At 48.7% G+C, this 15,201-nt stretch overlaps 1 long non-coding RNA gene and 1 other non-coding gene across 4 annotated transcripts in view; both read left to right on the top strand.

Annotated features, from left to right (window-relative positions):
- Window positions 1–15,201, top strand: part of LOC127195442 (uncharacterized) — a 167,807-nt gene that overhangs the window by 47,284 nt on the left and 105,322 nt on the right. The gene's annotated exons all lie outside the window — the stretch shown is intronic.
- Window positions 877–979, top strand: LOC127196025 (U6 spliceosomal RNA). Its single transcript, XR_007831428.1, has one exon. It is a non-coding gene; the product is annotated as a U6 spliceosomal RNA (small nuclear RNA).

Here is a 15,201-nt window from a genome sequence, read left to right as displayed (position 1 = left end):
GTGTGTGTGTGTGTGTGTGTGTTTAGAGTGTAGGGTGGCCTCCCCAGCTTTTGATGAGGTGACAGATGTTCCGTGGCACAACCAACAAAGATCAGAAGCCCGAAAGCAATGAGTTGTGCGAGGATGCTGAGCTGAACTTACTTTGGACTTGTGGGGTTTGAGCAGCCTGTGTTGTTGGTGGGAGAGTCCGTCTGGTGAGAAGGCTGTCCCCCCGGTCCCCTGCTGAAGTGAACCCCACTGGCTGCGAACAGATGTTCCATTCAGTGCTCGAAGCCATAAGCGTGGATGTGGCAGTAAGTAGACTGTGAGCAGGCAAAGGCAATTACAGGAGGGGACCAGGCAGATTTGAAGGATGCTCCAATTGTAAAACACACGTAAAGGGGCTGGAGAAATGGCTCTGCTCTTTCAGAGGATCAGGGTTCAATTCCCAGCACCCACATGGCAGCTTACAACTGTCTGTAACTCCAAGATCCAACACTTTCACACAGACATACCAGCAGGCAAAACATCAATGCACATAATAAAAGTAAACAAATTCTTTTAAAAATTGCACACACATAAAACTGCAATCTACCCCTTTCTGCTGCGCAAGAGCTGGCCAGCAGCCTGTAGGGTGGATTCCCAGCTTCTCAGCTCACCTGGACGTCTGTCAGGAACTTGTCTCAGGTCTTTCATAGTTCTGGAGATTTGAAATCAAGGCCTGGGCAGGGAAATTGGGGCGGGTGTGTGTGTGTCTGTTTTCTGTACGCCAAAGTGTGCCAAGGACTGCAGGATCTGAAAGTGAGGTGCAGAATTGCACCCCCTCCCGCTGTGTGTGTGTGTGTGTGTGTGTGTGTCTGTGTCTGTATCTGTGTGTGTGTGTAGTGCAGCAGCTGTGACTCACTTCAGCAGCTCATATGATAAAATTGGAATGATTCAGAGATTTGCATGGCCCCTGTGCAAGGATGCCCCGCTCCTATTTGGTACCCTGCCTCAGTGAGTAAAGTGGAGATTGACAAAAGACATCTGATGTCACCCCCCTGGCTTACGTAAACACATGCATCCGTGCACATGCGTGTCCACATACATTTGAAGCACTCACACATACACTCTTGCACACCACATACCTACGCATGAGCGACGACATTAAGAATGAGTTCGACATGAGTTACATACTAATGCCATCTGCCAAGAACCTCTTACTAGATAAGAGGACACTGTGAGACTCCACTCCACGCATTCATGAACTTGGGGCGCGTACCCCGGCATTTCTAACCGTTTCTGGTATGATCCCCTCTACCAGGTTACCATGGTCTTCTTTTAGGAAGACGCCCAATAATATGCCTCAACCAGAGTCCATGCGTACACCTCATGAGCACTCCCGCAATACTGTCCTTACTGTCCATGTCCTTACTGGGCCCTGGACACCTTGAAGTCTGAGCCCGTCTGTCCCCCACCCTCACCGGTTTCCTTGCACTGAGTGGCAGAGACAGTCCTAGCATCAGAGTGTCATAGGGGTTGATATGAGTGCTAGTTCTTAATTAGCTGTGTGATCTTGGGTGACTTCCTAATTTTCCTTTGCCTCAGTTTTCCTTTTTGTGAGAGGGAGCTGTTAAATGGGAACTTACTGGGTCAAATGAGGAAGTGTACTGTGAGGAGCTGCCCAGACATTCAGGAAGTTACTACGATCTGATCTGTGTATTTAGCGGAGTGTCTGACGTGGTGGGACACACACACACACACACACACACACACACACACACACACACACACACATGCACATGATCGACACAGACCCATAAGGTTTTATTAAACTTAACACAGAAAGAGACTGAGCATGGAGAGAGCTGACCACACTTGCGCCTTTATGAATTCGAGCTTTCCTCAGAAGCCCACCCCCCTCCCCCAAGTCCCCAGGAATCAGATAAGTGCAGTTTGGGTTTTTGGCTGGATGCAGATGAGTGTGCGGTGGTACACGGGGGTCTCAGTTTGACTCAAGGGCACAGCCCTGTACTTGCTTCTCTTTCATGTGGATGGAACAAATTTCAGCTTATTACATAGTGGTATTACACAGTGGCTTCTATAGATGAGTCACCATTTACTGTAAAGCTTTCAGATGCCCGGCAGACACACCCATTGGTGGGGTTCAGGCCCTCTGAAAGACCCGCAGCCCAGCCTCAGCATCTAGCAAGACAGAACAAGGCTTGTGGTCCCATTTAATGTGAAGGTCACAGGTGAAGGTCACAGGTGAAGACCTGCTGCCTTCAGCTTCCATATTGCCTGCTGGAAATTTGTTCGAACTTTGTGGAGCGATAGGTACAGCCTACACCACACAATGCTGTATGCAATTGTGAAATAATAATAATAACAATAATAATAATAATAATACTGCTCCTTTGGGCTGGGGAGATGGCTCCGTTGGTAAGGCCCTTGCTGTACAATCATGAAGGAGGATCCGAGTTAAATCCCAGAGCCCATGGTAAACCTTGGCATGGTGGCATGTGCTTGTAACTTCAGTGCTGGCAGGTGCAGACCAGGGATCCATGGGGCTCACTGGCCAGCCAGAGAGCCTAATCGGCAAGCCTGTCCCAGTGAGAGACCCTGTCTGTCTCAAAGCACAGAGAGACAGCTTCATGGGCAAAAGCGTTGGCTACTGCCTGTGATGATCTGCGTGGAAGGAGCAAACTGAGCCCCAAAAGTTGTCCTGTGACCTCAACACACACGCTGTGCTGTGTGGCTTTTAAACTTACTTCTGTTACATTTCTGTCTATGTATTTTGTGTGTGTGTGTGTGTGTGTGTGTGTGTGTGTGTGTGAGAGAGAGAGAGAGAGAGAGAGAGAGAGAGAGAGAGAGAGAGAGAGAGAGAGAGAGAGAGAGAGAGGACAACAGCAAGTGTCATTCCTCAGGCATACTCTACATCTGTTCTGTTCTTTTCTTTTCTTTTTTTTGATTTTTTTGAGACAGGGTTTCTTTGTGTAGGGTGTCTTGCTTTGTAGACCAGGCTGGCCTCGAACTCACAAAGATCCACCTGCCTCCTGAGAGCTGGGATTATAGGAGTGCGCCACTGCTCCTGTTTTTATTTGTTGGTTGGGTTGTTTGTTTGTTTGTTTAATTCAGGATCTCTTACTCTCTTGGAACTTGCTAAGTAGACTAGGCTGGGACCCAGTGGGTCCCAAGGATCCATTTCTCTTTGTGCCCTAAAAACTGGGATTATGAATACACTTCACCATACCTAGATTTCCATCCCTCCCCTCCCCTTCTCTTCCCCATCGCTCCCCTTCCCTTTTTTCCCCCTCCCCTCACCATTTCTCTTCCTTCTTCCTTCTCCTCCTTCCCCCATCTTCCTGTCCCCCTCCCCTTCCCCCTTTCCCCTCCCCCTTTCCCCTCTCCCTCCCTTTTCCTTTCCGTTCTTTCTTAGTCTTTCCATCCCTTGCAAGGCAAGCATTTTACTGACAGCCATCTCCCCAGCTCCAATTAAGACATCTTTGAATGTGCCTCTCAAATGCAGTTTCCTCATGTGTAAACCGGGGACAAGGACAGTTTCTTCAGTAGGATCATTTTAAGGCTTTGACGAGGCATTTTTAAGGTCCTTGGTGTGTAGTAGGTCTAAAAGAGTAGCCACTGTATTTTCAGGAATTGCTATGGATTTGGAGTTTGGGGATCATGTATGGCAGAAGTTGGGCAGCTAGCCCGTGGTCTTCTTCCTAGTCTGAAGTGGTAATTTATTCGAAATCTGCAGCTAGTTACTGTATTTGTCGGCTTGGCTTGCCATTCCCTATCTGCGCTCATTGACCTGTGCCCTCTCTAAGGACTGGTCCAGTTGCCTTCACCGGGCTATGCGTTTCCTGGTGCGTTTCCTGGACCACAGTGAGTCCCTGCAGTGTGGTTCCCACGGCCCTTCTCAGTCTAGCCAACTGGCTGATTTTCCAGCGGTCCCACCCCAGACCTGGCCTTTTCCATTTGGGCTTCTGAAATTCAGCACCCTTTCAGACATAGCCAGTATTTATGGGGACAGTAGTGATGGACAGTCTGAAGTCCAGCCTTAGGAGACATTCGGGACGGTGGCTGCCACATCCGGATGTTGTGTCCTAAAGGCCTAGGAGATCAAGGGGTGGCCTTTCTTCTGCCTCCTTTCAGTTGGGGTTTTCTGAAGTCTGTGCCTTCTCCTACCCCAATTGTCAGGTGATTTTGTGAGAACACAGGCTCCTCTTCTTGACTTTTCAGATGTCGCAGTGTCCTGCCTCCCTTCTTAAGGGTCTATGGTCCCTACGGGGGGGGGGCCCTCGTGAGCCTCCGTTGCAGCTGAACCCACAGGCACTCCACAGTAAGCCAGCACGGAGTGAGTGCAGCATCATGTGCTGCATGAAGCCCCTTTTGATGAAACAGGCTGGGACCGCTGCCCTGTGCACCTGCAGGGACGAGGTGCTCCCCACCTGCCATTCAGTTGCGTATTCTTCTCCTCGGTGTGCATTCACGTGCTGGTGCGAATCCACCATGTGAGTTGTACAAGCTGAGCTGTGTGCAGTTTAGGTTTTTTGTTGTTATTGTTGTTGTTGTTTTGTTTTGCTTGATTCTTCCTAGTGATGGGATGGTTCAGTGCTCAGGGTATGTACCTGGCTCAGGTGAATGGGATAGCCTGTCACTGAGACCAGGAATATTTTGGGGCCACACAAAAGATGAGGATCCCCTGACTTCTGTTTTTAAAGGGAACTGCATCCAGTGTAGGGGAGAGTGGGGAAGAGTCTGCCCATGGTAGCGTGCTCTGCTGAGCGATTCAGGTTCTAAGACACTTCCAACTCCAGAAGTGATGTTCTTCCCACTGCATCCAAAGGTTCTTGGAATTCTAGAACATTCTAATCCTGGGATCTATTCATTATTGGGCCTTTAGGCCTCTTTTTAAATTTATTATTAAAAAGTTATTTTATGTGTATGGGTGTTTTGCCTGTATATACATATTTATACCAATGTATGTGCCTGGTGTCAAAGGATGTCAGAAGATGGTGTTGGATCTCCTGGAACTGGAGTTAGAGACAGTTGTGAACTGCTATGTTGGTGTTGGGAATGGAGCCCTGATCCTGTTAAGAGCCAACTCTCTTAACTGTTGAGCCATCGCTCCATGCCCCTTCTAGTGTCCAGTGGGCTGTGTTGAGAGATGGAGAGAGTTCTAATCAGTGGCAACTGTTCACTGTCATATTTGGGTATAAGGGTTGGGTGAGAATCAGACATCAGGATAAAGAAGTGACCTCCATCCCATAATCCTTCTATCACCACCAGACGTGCCTGCAGTGCCTTAACACTAGCCTCAGTGACCCTGGAGTCTTCCTTCATCCTTTTAGGGAAAGTTCTGGTAACCTCCTATAACTTCACATCATCATTGGGCCTGGCCACTGGAAGAACTTGCTTGGACCTGTGGTCCAGTTACGTGGGAGCTGAGGCAAGACACTCAAGTTCCGGGCTTGTTTGGTTACTGGGGATACATTATTTCAGTGATAGAAGGCTTGATTTTATATGGAAGGCCCTAGGTTCAAAGCTCAGTAGAAGAGAGTAACATCTCAATAAACTCAATATACCTGTGGTTTGTGCAGTACACCTGCATGCGCAGTTCTGTGTTTTGCGTGTGTATGTGTGTGTGTGTGTGTGTGTGTGTGTGCACGCACACCATGTGCACATCGCGCATGTGTGTGGAGGCCCAGGGTTAAAGTCATGGCCATTCAGAAGGTGTGGGCTCCTTTCTGGGTATGGGTTGAGACTGGTCTCATCTGCACTTAGCCGGTGGGATCAGGGCCCTGAGCAAACCCAGCCGCTCTGTGGTAGTGAGGAAAGATGCGACTCATTAGCGTAGTGTGCCCTGTGCTTCCTCCTTGTCTTTGTGTTCCCTGCTGACTAAAATTTAACTGTTGGCTTAATCAGAAACCTATGAGAGGGACCCACTTCCTCTTCATTCGTGTTTTATTTTTAAAAATTCTATACATTCCGTTTCATTTCTCTTCCTCTGGATTGAAAAAACCAAAAACTACTTAAAAAAACAACAACAAAAACCAAAAACCCAGAAGCACCTGGAATATAACTGCGCCTTGGAAAGCGCGCAGCACTTTCTCTGCGAGGAGCCTTGTTTCCTCCGGGGCGGAGTTTCTGTGACTCTTACCAGACACCGAGGCTCATGGGATTGGGGCGGGGGCGGAGCTGATTGGTGTCCACGCTGGAGCAGGGGCGGGGCCACCTTCCCCTCTTCCTCCTCTGCTTTTTCTCCTTCCTCTTCCTCTTCTTTTTTCAAGGTCTACATGTATTTATTCATTAAAAGAAAGGCTCATTTTATTTTTCTATATGTGACTATCCAACCTTTCTGTGAACAGTTACTAGAGCCAGTATGGCTTCACCACTGTGAGTCTTTAGTATTTTTTGTGGAAAATCAGTTGACTGTAGATCTTGACTTTATTTGTGGGCTCCTGTTTTCATTAGGCAAAGTGTGTCCATTTCAATACCGGTACCATGCTGTTTTGATTACTGTGGCTTTATAATATGTTTTGAAAATCAATGATCATGCTGGCTGTTTGTTTGTTTTTTTGTGGTGCCATGTGAATTCTGGATTTACTTTTCCCATTTCTGGGAAGAATGACATTGGAATTTTTATAGAGCTTGCACTGGACACAATGAACAGTATGGTCTTTTTTTAAAAGATGGTCTTACTTTGTCATCCAGACTGCTCTTGACCTTAGACTCAGGAACACCTTCCTTTTCTGAGTGCTGGCACTATAGGTGTGGCTGTCATGCCTGGCCTTTTTGTTGTTGTTTAGAGATTTATTTATTTTTATGTGCATTGATGGTTTGCTTGCATGTATGTCTATGCAAAGGTGCCAGATCCCCTGGAGGTACAGGCAGCTGTGATCTGTCACGTGGATGCTGGTGATTGAACCCTGGTCCTCTAGAAGAGTAGCCAGTGCTCTTAACCATGGAGCCATGTCTCCAGCCCTCAGTATAGACATTTTAACAGTATTAATTCTTATTTAAAAAGTCACAACACATCTATTTATTTATTTATTTATTTATTTTGTGGGGAACAAGGTTGGAGGACTTGTTGTGGTCAGTTGTCTTCTGCCATGTGTGTCCCGGATCTCAAACTCAGGTTATCAGGCGTCTTTACCCACTGAGACATCTTACTGGCTCAATAGTAACCCTAACCTATGAACATGGGATACCATTCTATTTGTTTATATATTTAATTTGTTCCATCCATGTTTTATAGTTTCTCAGTATATAAATCTTATATGTTTGTGGTTAAGTTCATCCCTAGGGTTTTTAAAAATACCATTTAAAATGGGATTGTTTTCCAGTTTGCTTTTTCAGTCGTTGGAACATCCTGACTTCCATATGCAGGCTTCATAGCCTTTGAACTCACTGAATGCATCAATGCTAACAGTCCGGGAATCGTCAGGGTTCTGCTGTCAGCAGCTGATTTGATTGGCCCTGTGTTCTCGTGAGCCTTCTGCTTGCCTAGTGGCTGTGTCTGAGGGGCCGAGGTTTAGCAATGCAGTAGGATTCGATGCTGGGAGAGCTGTGAGCCGGTCCTGGGGCAACGGGGCCCAGGAGCTCATTATGACAGTGATTCCTTCGTCCTTCTCAGTGATGAGGAAGGTTTTAGACGTCAGAATAATAAAGATATTAGTGTTCTTTGGGAGTTCGGGATATTGCATCGGTTAAGTCTGACATCCCAACATCTGAAGAGCTTGGAGGACTAAAACATACCTCGTCCTAAAATTGGATAAGGAGCACTCCATGTGCACCTCACTGTAAACAGTGACCTAGATTGGAGTGGCACACCATCGTTTTTTGCAAATGCTTGCACCAGCTTCATGTTATGGTTAGGGCTGGAGGTGGAAGAGCACTATCAGGAGGGTCTGGAAATTGCGGAGTGTCGTCACGCATGTCTGTCCAGTCAGTCCAATCAGCGTGCCTGCTCTAATCAGAGGCCTGTGGCTAGCGAGTGCTGGAGTTGGGGTTTGACCCCAGGGCTCTTGGTCTTCCTATTGTGACTGTGCCTTCACCTGGGGAGTTGTGGATGCTAAGTGTTCACTCCTAATAATAACGTTCAGGCTGCAGAGTCCGGGTGGCTTCGGGGCAGAGGGCCTGCTCCTGAAATATTTTGCCGTTGCATGCCACTCAAACATTCTTCAGCGAGCGGAGGAAATATTGCCGACTTTGTCACTCCTTCTGGAAGACCCTGTAGGCGCCCTGTCCTGTTCTACGCTGCCTGTTGTCTGAGCTCCCAGAGAGACAGGGATCTTCTGACTTACGACTTCCACAAACTGGTAAGTCACAGGCTTTGCCTGAGTGGTGGCTGATGCCTTTCTAACAGAGGCAAGCTCTTGGGTCCAGGGACTGGCTGGATTGCTATCTCTTGAGCGAAGCGGCGGCTTTTCATTGGACAAAGGAATACTGTCAGGCTGCAGATAAAGCTCAGAGGCCAAGAGCTTTCCTAACACACACCAGGCCCTGGGTTGAGGAAGGGAGGAAGGAAGGACAGAAGAAGAGAAGAAGGAAGTCAGTTGATGACGTTTCAGGAGAAGAAGCTGGCAGCTGAGAGGGATAAGAGAGAGACTTCTTCATCCCAGGCTGTAGCCTGAGCTGCGAGGACTTTGGACCCGAGGGCTGAGTCAGGTGGGTGAATGCTCCCTGCAGGCCGGAGTGGCGGCGTGTGTGTTTGAGACTTCCTAAGTGTCTGATGGTTCTGGCAGCACATTGGAATTCTGGAGTCCAGCTGTATCGTACCTGTACCTATGTCCTGTCTTTCGACCCCGTGACAAGAACCGTCCTACGGGAACACTGTCCAGGGACAGCTTCCCAGGCTATCAGCTTTGTCACCACAATGAAGTGTTAGCCCCCAAGAAGTCCCAGGCCTGTTATATATCTAATTTCTTGTCATCATTCTCCCCGAAAGATGTCCTCCGTTCCCTTCCTCTCCCCTCCTCCACTGCAGTGTAAATTTAGTGTGCAGCTTCTTTTGCAGTTTGCTCAATCTTAGACTCCAAGTGCATGGAGCTTTTTTTTTTTTTAATCTGTATTCTCTATATTGGGGTCTGTGACTCTAGCACGCGCGCACACACACACACACACACACACACACACACACACAAGCTTTTCAGTAGCTCTCCAAGGTGGCCTGAGGGGCTCTAGCGCCTCACTTCTGTTATAGGGCCCCTTAGAAGAACAGGACCCACATGCCTGTTCTGTCGCTGGCATCTTTTTCCAAGGTCTGAGTCTTTCCAGTTCTTGGGGGACTTAAAATTCTCCTCCTGCCATCCCTGGCTTCTGAGGAAATCAATTTGTGGGTTTCATTATGAAAAGTAATGAGTAGACTTCAAATTATATACTCTCGCATGACACTCATTTGCTGACGAGGAAGCTCAGAGGGGCTGAGGTCACATCGCTATTAAGCGAAGGGACCCAGTGTTCATTATTTTCGTTACTATATACGTCAGCCATTCTTTGGCCTTCGGTCAAAAGTATTTATTCTTTTCTGGGGCCGGAGAGATGGCTCTGTTGGGTAACTGCTTGCCGTGCAAGCATGAACATCTGTATTTTAGGCCCAGCACCGTGTAAAGAGCCAGGCATGGTGGTGAGTGCTTGTCCTCTAAGCACCATGAAAGTGGAGATGGAGGGACCCCTGGGGTGCTCAGCCAGCTTTAGCCTAAGCAGCCAGGCCCACGAGAGACTCCATCTCAGAAATCACCGTGGATGGCTCCTGGGGAGCGGCATCCGAGGGTGCCCTTTGGACTGCACACACGTACACACGCAAACACATGAACACACATTAATTAAACAGCAAGTTTAGTATTTTCTGTATCCCCCGCACCCCCCAGGGAGGTAGCCTAGATAATTCGGTGTACTGTCTGCCTCTCATTTTTACTTGCTTTGAGCATTCTGCCTTTGGAGGGTCAGCATCTGGGGTTTCAATGGACATGTGATAGTGAGTGTGTGTGTGTGTGTGTGTGCGTGTGTGTGCGTGCGTGTGTGCGTGCGTGCGTGCGTGCATGCGTGCGTGTGTTTTCTCAGGTCTGGTTATCCAGTCAGGGTCATCGTAAGGGAAGTCTGAATGGCCTAGCATCCAACACCTATAGGACCTGGCTGACAACCTGAGGGAGAGAGTAATGGTGTCGTCTGTCCCAGCACCCCAGGCCATTCAAGGTGGTTGGTTTCCTTCTGTCCTGAAACACCTGCTATCTCTTTGGCTGATGTTTGTATTCTTGTGGAGTCATCAGAGCACTGTTCTGGGAGCAGCGTGCTCAGAAGGTGGGAGGTTCGTTTGCTGCAGAGGTTGGTACCACACACTGGCCAACCGGCACAGCCAGGCCTCGGGCCTCAGGGAGCGTTGAGTAGCTTCCTGGCCCTCTGTAAAGCTCTGGGCTTCACTGCGTTTTGCATATTAATCTTAGTCTCTTCTGCTAGAGTGTTCAGTGCCTCTGCCTGAGAGGACGGGGCACTGACTGATTGCGAAGGTAAGACACTCTTAAGTGGCAGCAGGGCCACTTTGCTTAGATTGCCGGGAAGTCCAACTGGCTCGCAGCCTGCTGTGCCTCAGCTTTGTGACGGGATCACACTTAAAGCATCAGGTATGGGAGCTGAGTGTGTTGGGTACATAGCTGGACTTATAGCCCGTGTAGGCAAAGGCAGGAGAAGATCAGCAGTTCAAGGCCAGCCTTGGCTACACAGTGAATTCAAAACTCTCCAGTGCTACATACGACTCTCAAAACAGACAAACAAAAACCTAAATAAACAAATAAAATGAGGTGCAGGGAACCAGGGACAGAAGGGTTGTAAGTATGGGTCCAGCCCGGGCTAAGATTCTGGTCTAAAGAAAAAAAAAAAAGTTAAAGACTACACATACTAAATTGTTGAGCCGACAATTTAGGACCCAAGGCCTGTTGGGCTGTCCCTGGCTGTGAAGGGTCTGCCTTCTTAAGCCTCTCTCCCTCAGGTTGTCAGCCAGGTCCTGACAGAAAGCCAGAGCTGAGGGAATATAGCCCTGTGGCCATGCCATCTCATGTAGCCACAGCCACCAGCTCTTGGGCCGCTGTCATTCTGTGGCACCGAGTGAGGGCGCCATTCCATCAGGCTGCTGTGACCCTGACATTGGATGGACTTCTTTATCCCTGTGGTCGCCTTGAATTTGTAGAGGGGTGGTAGAGACCCAGAGAGGAAAAGCTGGCTGTCCCGAGGTCACACAGCTCTGCAAGGCCGAACCAGGTCACAGACCTGACTGTGCTCTTCCCCCTCAAAGGCCTCCCTTTAGCCCAGGGAGCCTGGCCTCGTGTGCCCAGCCTGCCCTGGTTTCCCTCACACAGGTGTGTGGGCACGCCAGCTGAGGGCTTCATGACTTCATCTGAGAGAATGCGGTTGGGTACAGTGCGCCTGGTGGTTGCCTAAATTTAAACGAAGTGGGCTGGGGTGGGTGGGAGTGAAGATCGACTTGCTGCTTTCATTAAAGCACAATGTGTTGGGGGCAGGTTCACTTTTTATTTCTACTTCACTGAATGAGGGTAGCGCTTAGAGCTGGGTGCAGTTTGTCTCCCCTCCCCCTTTCCTTTTCTTACTTTTTTTTTTCAGTGATTAAATATTCATATTTATATATTCTCAAATTGGGACTGGTGGTGGATTTCACTTTCAACCTACATCTAAGTGAAATCTAAGTGTTATTTTGTATCATTATTCGTGTCGTGACTGCAGTTGACGAGGGGCGAGTCCAGGCCTTCTAAGCATCTGCAGACAGTTGTGCATTCCCAACTCCCGGCCCCTGGGTCGCAGACCTTGAACCTCAGTTTTCTCTCTCTCAAATGGTGTTAGCAGGATCGATGTTTTAGAATCCCTGGATGCGGGTCCCGTTCGTGAAGTCCCTGGTGAGGGGTGAACATGTAGAGGGGACCCATGCCTCTCTGGCTGACCACACTTGCTCTGTGCCGCGCTGGCTGGGGTGGATGGAGTAGGATATGACATTGAGAGGCTAACATGCTGGAAGAGGGTAAGGGGGTGGCATGGAGGTGTGTGTGTGTGTGTGTGTGTGTGTGTGTGTGTGTGTTGTACACGTGAGTGTATTCTTATGCATATGTATACAGGAATTGTGTTGCTTGGTGGACAGGCTTGACTTGTGTCTTTGGGGGACATGCGAGGTTATAGAGATCTAGATTTTTCCACAGAGCGTGTCTTTCCAAGGTTTTACTCACTTTGTCTTTCTTCCTAATTAGTGTTTGAAGGCTTTAAATACCCAGATTAATCCCAGCACTTGGGAGGCAGGCAGATCATCTTTGAGAGTTCAAGTACAGTCTGTCGTACAAAGTGAGTTCCAAGCCTGCCAGTACTACATAATGAAACTCTGCCTTAAAAAAAAAATCTTGTCTAAGCTGGGCATGGTGGTGCACGCCTTTAATCCCAGCACTTGGGAGGCAGAGGCAGGTGGATCGCTGTGAGTTCAAGACCAGCTTGGTCTACAAAGCGATTCCAGGTCAGCCAAGGCTACACAGAGAAACCCTGTCTCACAACAACAACAGCAACAAAAAAATTGTCAAGGTCCCAAGAGATGGCTCAATGGATAAGGATGCTTGTCACCAAACCTGATGACCTGAGCTCTGTCCCTGGAGCATACAGAAAGGAGAGAACTCCCTCACGCAAGTAGTTCTCGGATCCACACGTGTGTGCTATGTAAATAAATTAATTTTAAATATCTGGTGTAGGGCTGTAACTAACACACTCAAGGCCCTGGGTTTGCTCCTTAGCATGGCAAAACAAAAGGAAACAGAACCAACCCAATATTTACTGTCTTATAATAACAATACAAAAGTTGGGGCATATCAAAGATATGGGAAAGAACACGCAGGCTTCCATCTCTACTCTTGCAGACGCAGACACGCTAAGGATCTTGAATTTTTGCCCCAGTGACTTTTTTTTTTCCATGCACGCGTGCATCGGTGTGCTTGAGTGCTTGTTGGTTTTTTACAGACCCAAAGGCAGACCATGCATGTTGTATATAACATGCTTCTGAAATAATGAATCTCCTCTAGCCGTTCTTTGTTGTAAGTCCAGGCGTCCCTCAGCGGTAAGGATGGGCATCCCTCAGCAGTGAGGTTGGGCATCCCTCAGCAGTGAGGACGGGCATCCCTCAGCGGTAAGGATGGGCATCCCTCAGCGGTAAGGATGGGCATCCCTCAGCGGTGAGGTTGGGCATCCCTCAGCGGTAAGGATGGGCATCCCTCAGCGGTGAGGTTGGGCATCCCTCAGCGGTGAGGATGGGCATCCCTCAGCGGTGAGGATGGCCATCCCTCAGCGGTGAGGATGGGCGTCCCTCAGCGGTGAAGACAGGTTGTAGCCTATGGATGAGGCATCCCTCAGGGGAGGCAGCTCAGCTGCTTTCCTTTCCTGTGCCTCCTTCAGTGAGTGCCGCCACCGCCCCATGGAACTCAGGATTTCCATAATCAGACAGGGATTCCCGGGGAGCTGGAGAGATGGTGCAGTGGTTAAGAGCGTTGGTTCCTCTTCTGGAGGACCCGGGTTTGATTCCCAGCACCCACATAGTAGCTCACCAGTTCTAGGGAATCCTCCGTCCTCTTTTGACCTCCATGGGCAACTGATAAACACATGGTGTAGAGACATACAGGTGGACAAAACACATATACATAAGATAAAATAAAATTTTAAAAAATTAGAGGAGGCTCTCTACAGGGTCCTCTGAACTAAATGGCTGGTGGGGTTTCAGAGTTTCTCATGCCCTACATGTGCCCTAGACCTTCAAGTCCCCTGGACCTTTGTGCTCTGCAGTGAGCTGGCATTTGGGGTTAGCCCTGTGCCTCTCTTCTGCCTTCCCTTCCTGCCCCTCCCCTCTGCTCTCTGTCCTTCACCCAGTCCTTCTGATGTGTTCCTTCTCAGGGCCTGTGGGTGTCAGGAGAGGCCGCAGTGACCTTCTGAAGAGCTGAGTTCAAGCCCTGATGATGAAGAATGACAAAACAAAACAAAACAAAACACCCAACAACAACCACCACTGCCATTTCACTTTGTTGACAACTGGCCTCCCTATGTGTCAGACCCACTGACCACCAGGAGAAGAAGAAGTACAGTTGTGGCCTCAAACACCATAACTAGAAGTGCAGGTGCTAGTTGCTAGTGCAGAGATGGGTTCAGGCCCTTGACCTCTTGGGGAACAGTTGGTTACCAATTCTATGCTGGTGGTGTTTGGGAGCTGTCTCACACTAGGAGGTCAACAGTGCATCCCCTCTTCCTTAGACTATGTATGGTGGCTGTCACATTGGCACCCTGAAATTGCTCACCACAGCACAGCCCTCAGAGTGTCGACAACCTCTGGTCTCAGTCTCGCCTCATGCCTTGCTTCAGGTGAGGTCTTTTTGTTGTTCACCGTGTGGCTTCCGGAGATCGAACTCACCCTTGCAGACCTCAGGGTCGCCTGTACCCCACAGTAGGAATTCTCATTCTACACATGTGTGCTTCCGAGCTGCATGTGGGTTCTGATGGCTTCAACTCGGGTCTCCTTCATGTTGTCGTGGCAGACGCTTCACCCGCGGAGTCATGGCTCCAGCCCTGACGTTCCTTGTTCTGACTTTGAATTTATAGTTTTCTTTTCATGTATTAATACCTCATTTCCCCAAACTGGACAGTAAGCGCTCAGGGCAGGAACTAGGTATCCGAAGGGTTAATTGCATGTATGGCGGCTATGTTGGAGGCCCACAAAACAGCACACACCTAAATGAATGAGTTTGTGCGACAGCTTAGCTGCTGCCAGACTGCTCCCATGCCCCCTGTAGAGGCTTTTACACACCCTGAATTCTAGTGATTAGCCCGAATCTGTCCAGGGTATAACTAAAGGAGCCTTGTGTCCTCATGTTTTTCTCAGTGACTGCAATGATTGTGATCTAGCCTTTATTGACTGCTTGACCCTAGATACATTCTGAGTATTGAAAAAAAATTCTTCATTACGTGTGTGTGTGTGTGTGTGTGTGTGTGTGTCTGTGTGTCTGTGTGTGTGTGTGTGTGTGTATGAGAGAGAGACAGAGATAGGTGGGGTACACTTGAGTGTGGTATATCTATGTGAACACATTTGTGACACAACAGGCATGTGGAGGTCAGAGGACAGCTTAAGGGAGGTGCCTCTCTCCTTTGACCGTGTGTGTTCTTTGGGCTTGGCAGCAAGCTCCTTCAACCGCTGAGTCAAGTTGCTAGCCTCCT

Source organism: Acomys russatus, chromosome 11, assembly GCF_903995435.1.
Source record: "Acomys russatus chromosome 11, mAcoRus1.1, whole genome shotgun sequence".
Lineage (NCBI taxonomy): Eukaryota > Metazoa > Chordata > Mammalia > Rodentia > Muridae > Acomys > Acomys russatus.
This window is presented reverse-complemented; position numbering and strand designations above follow the sequence as displayed.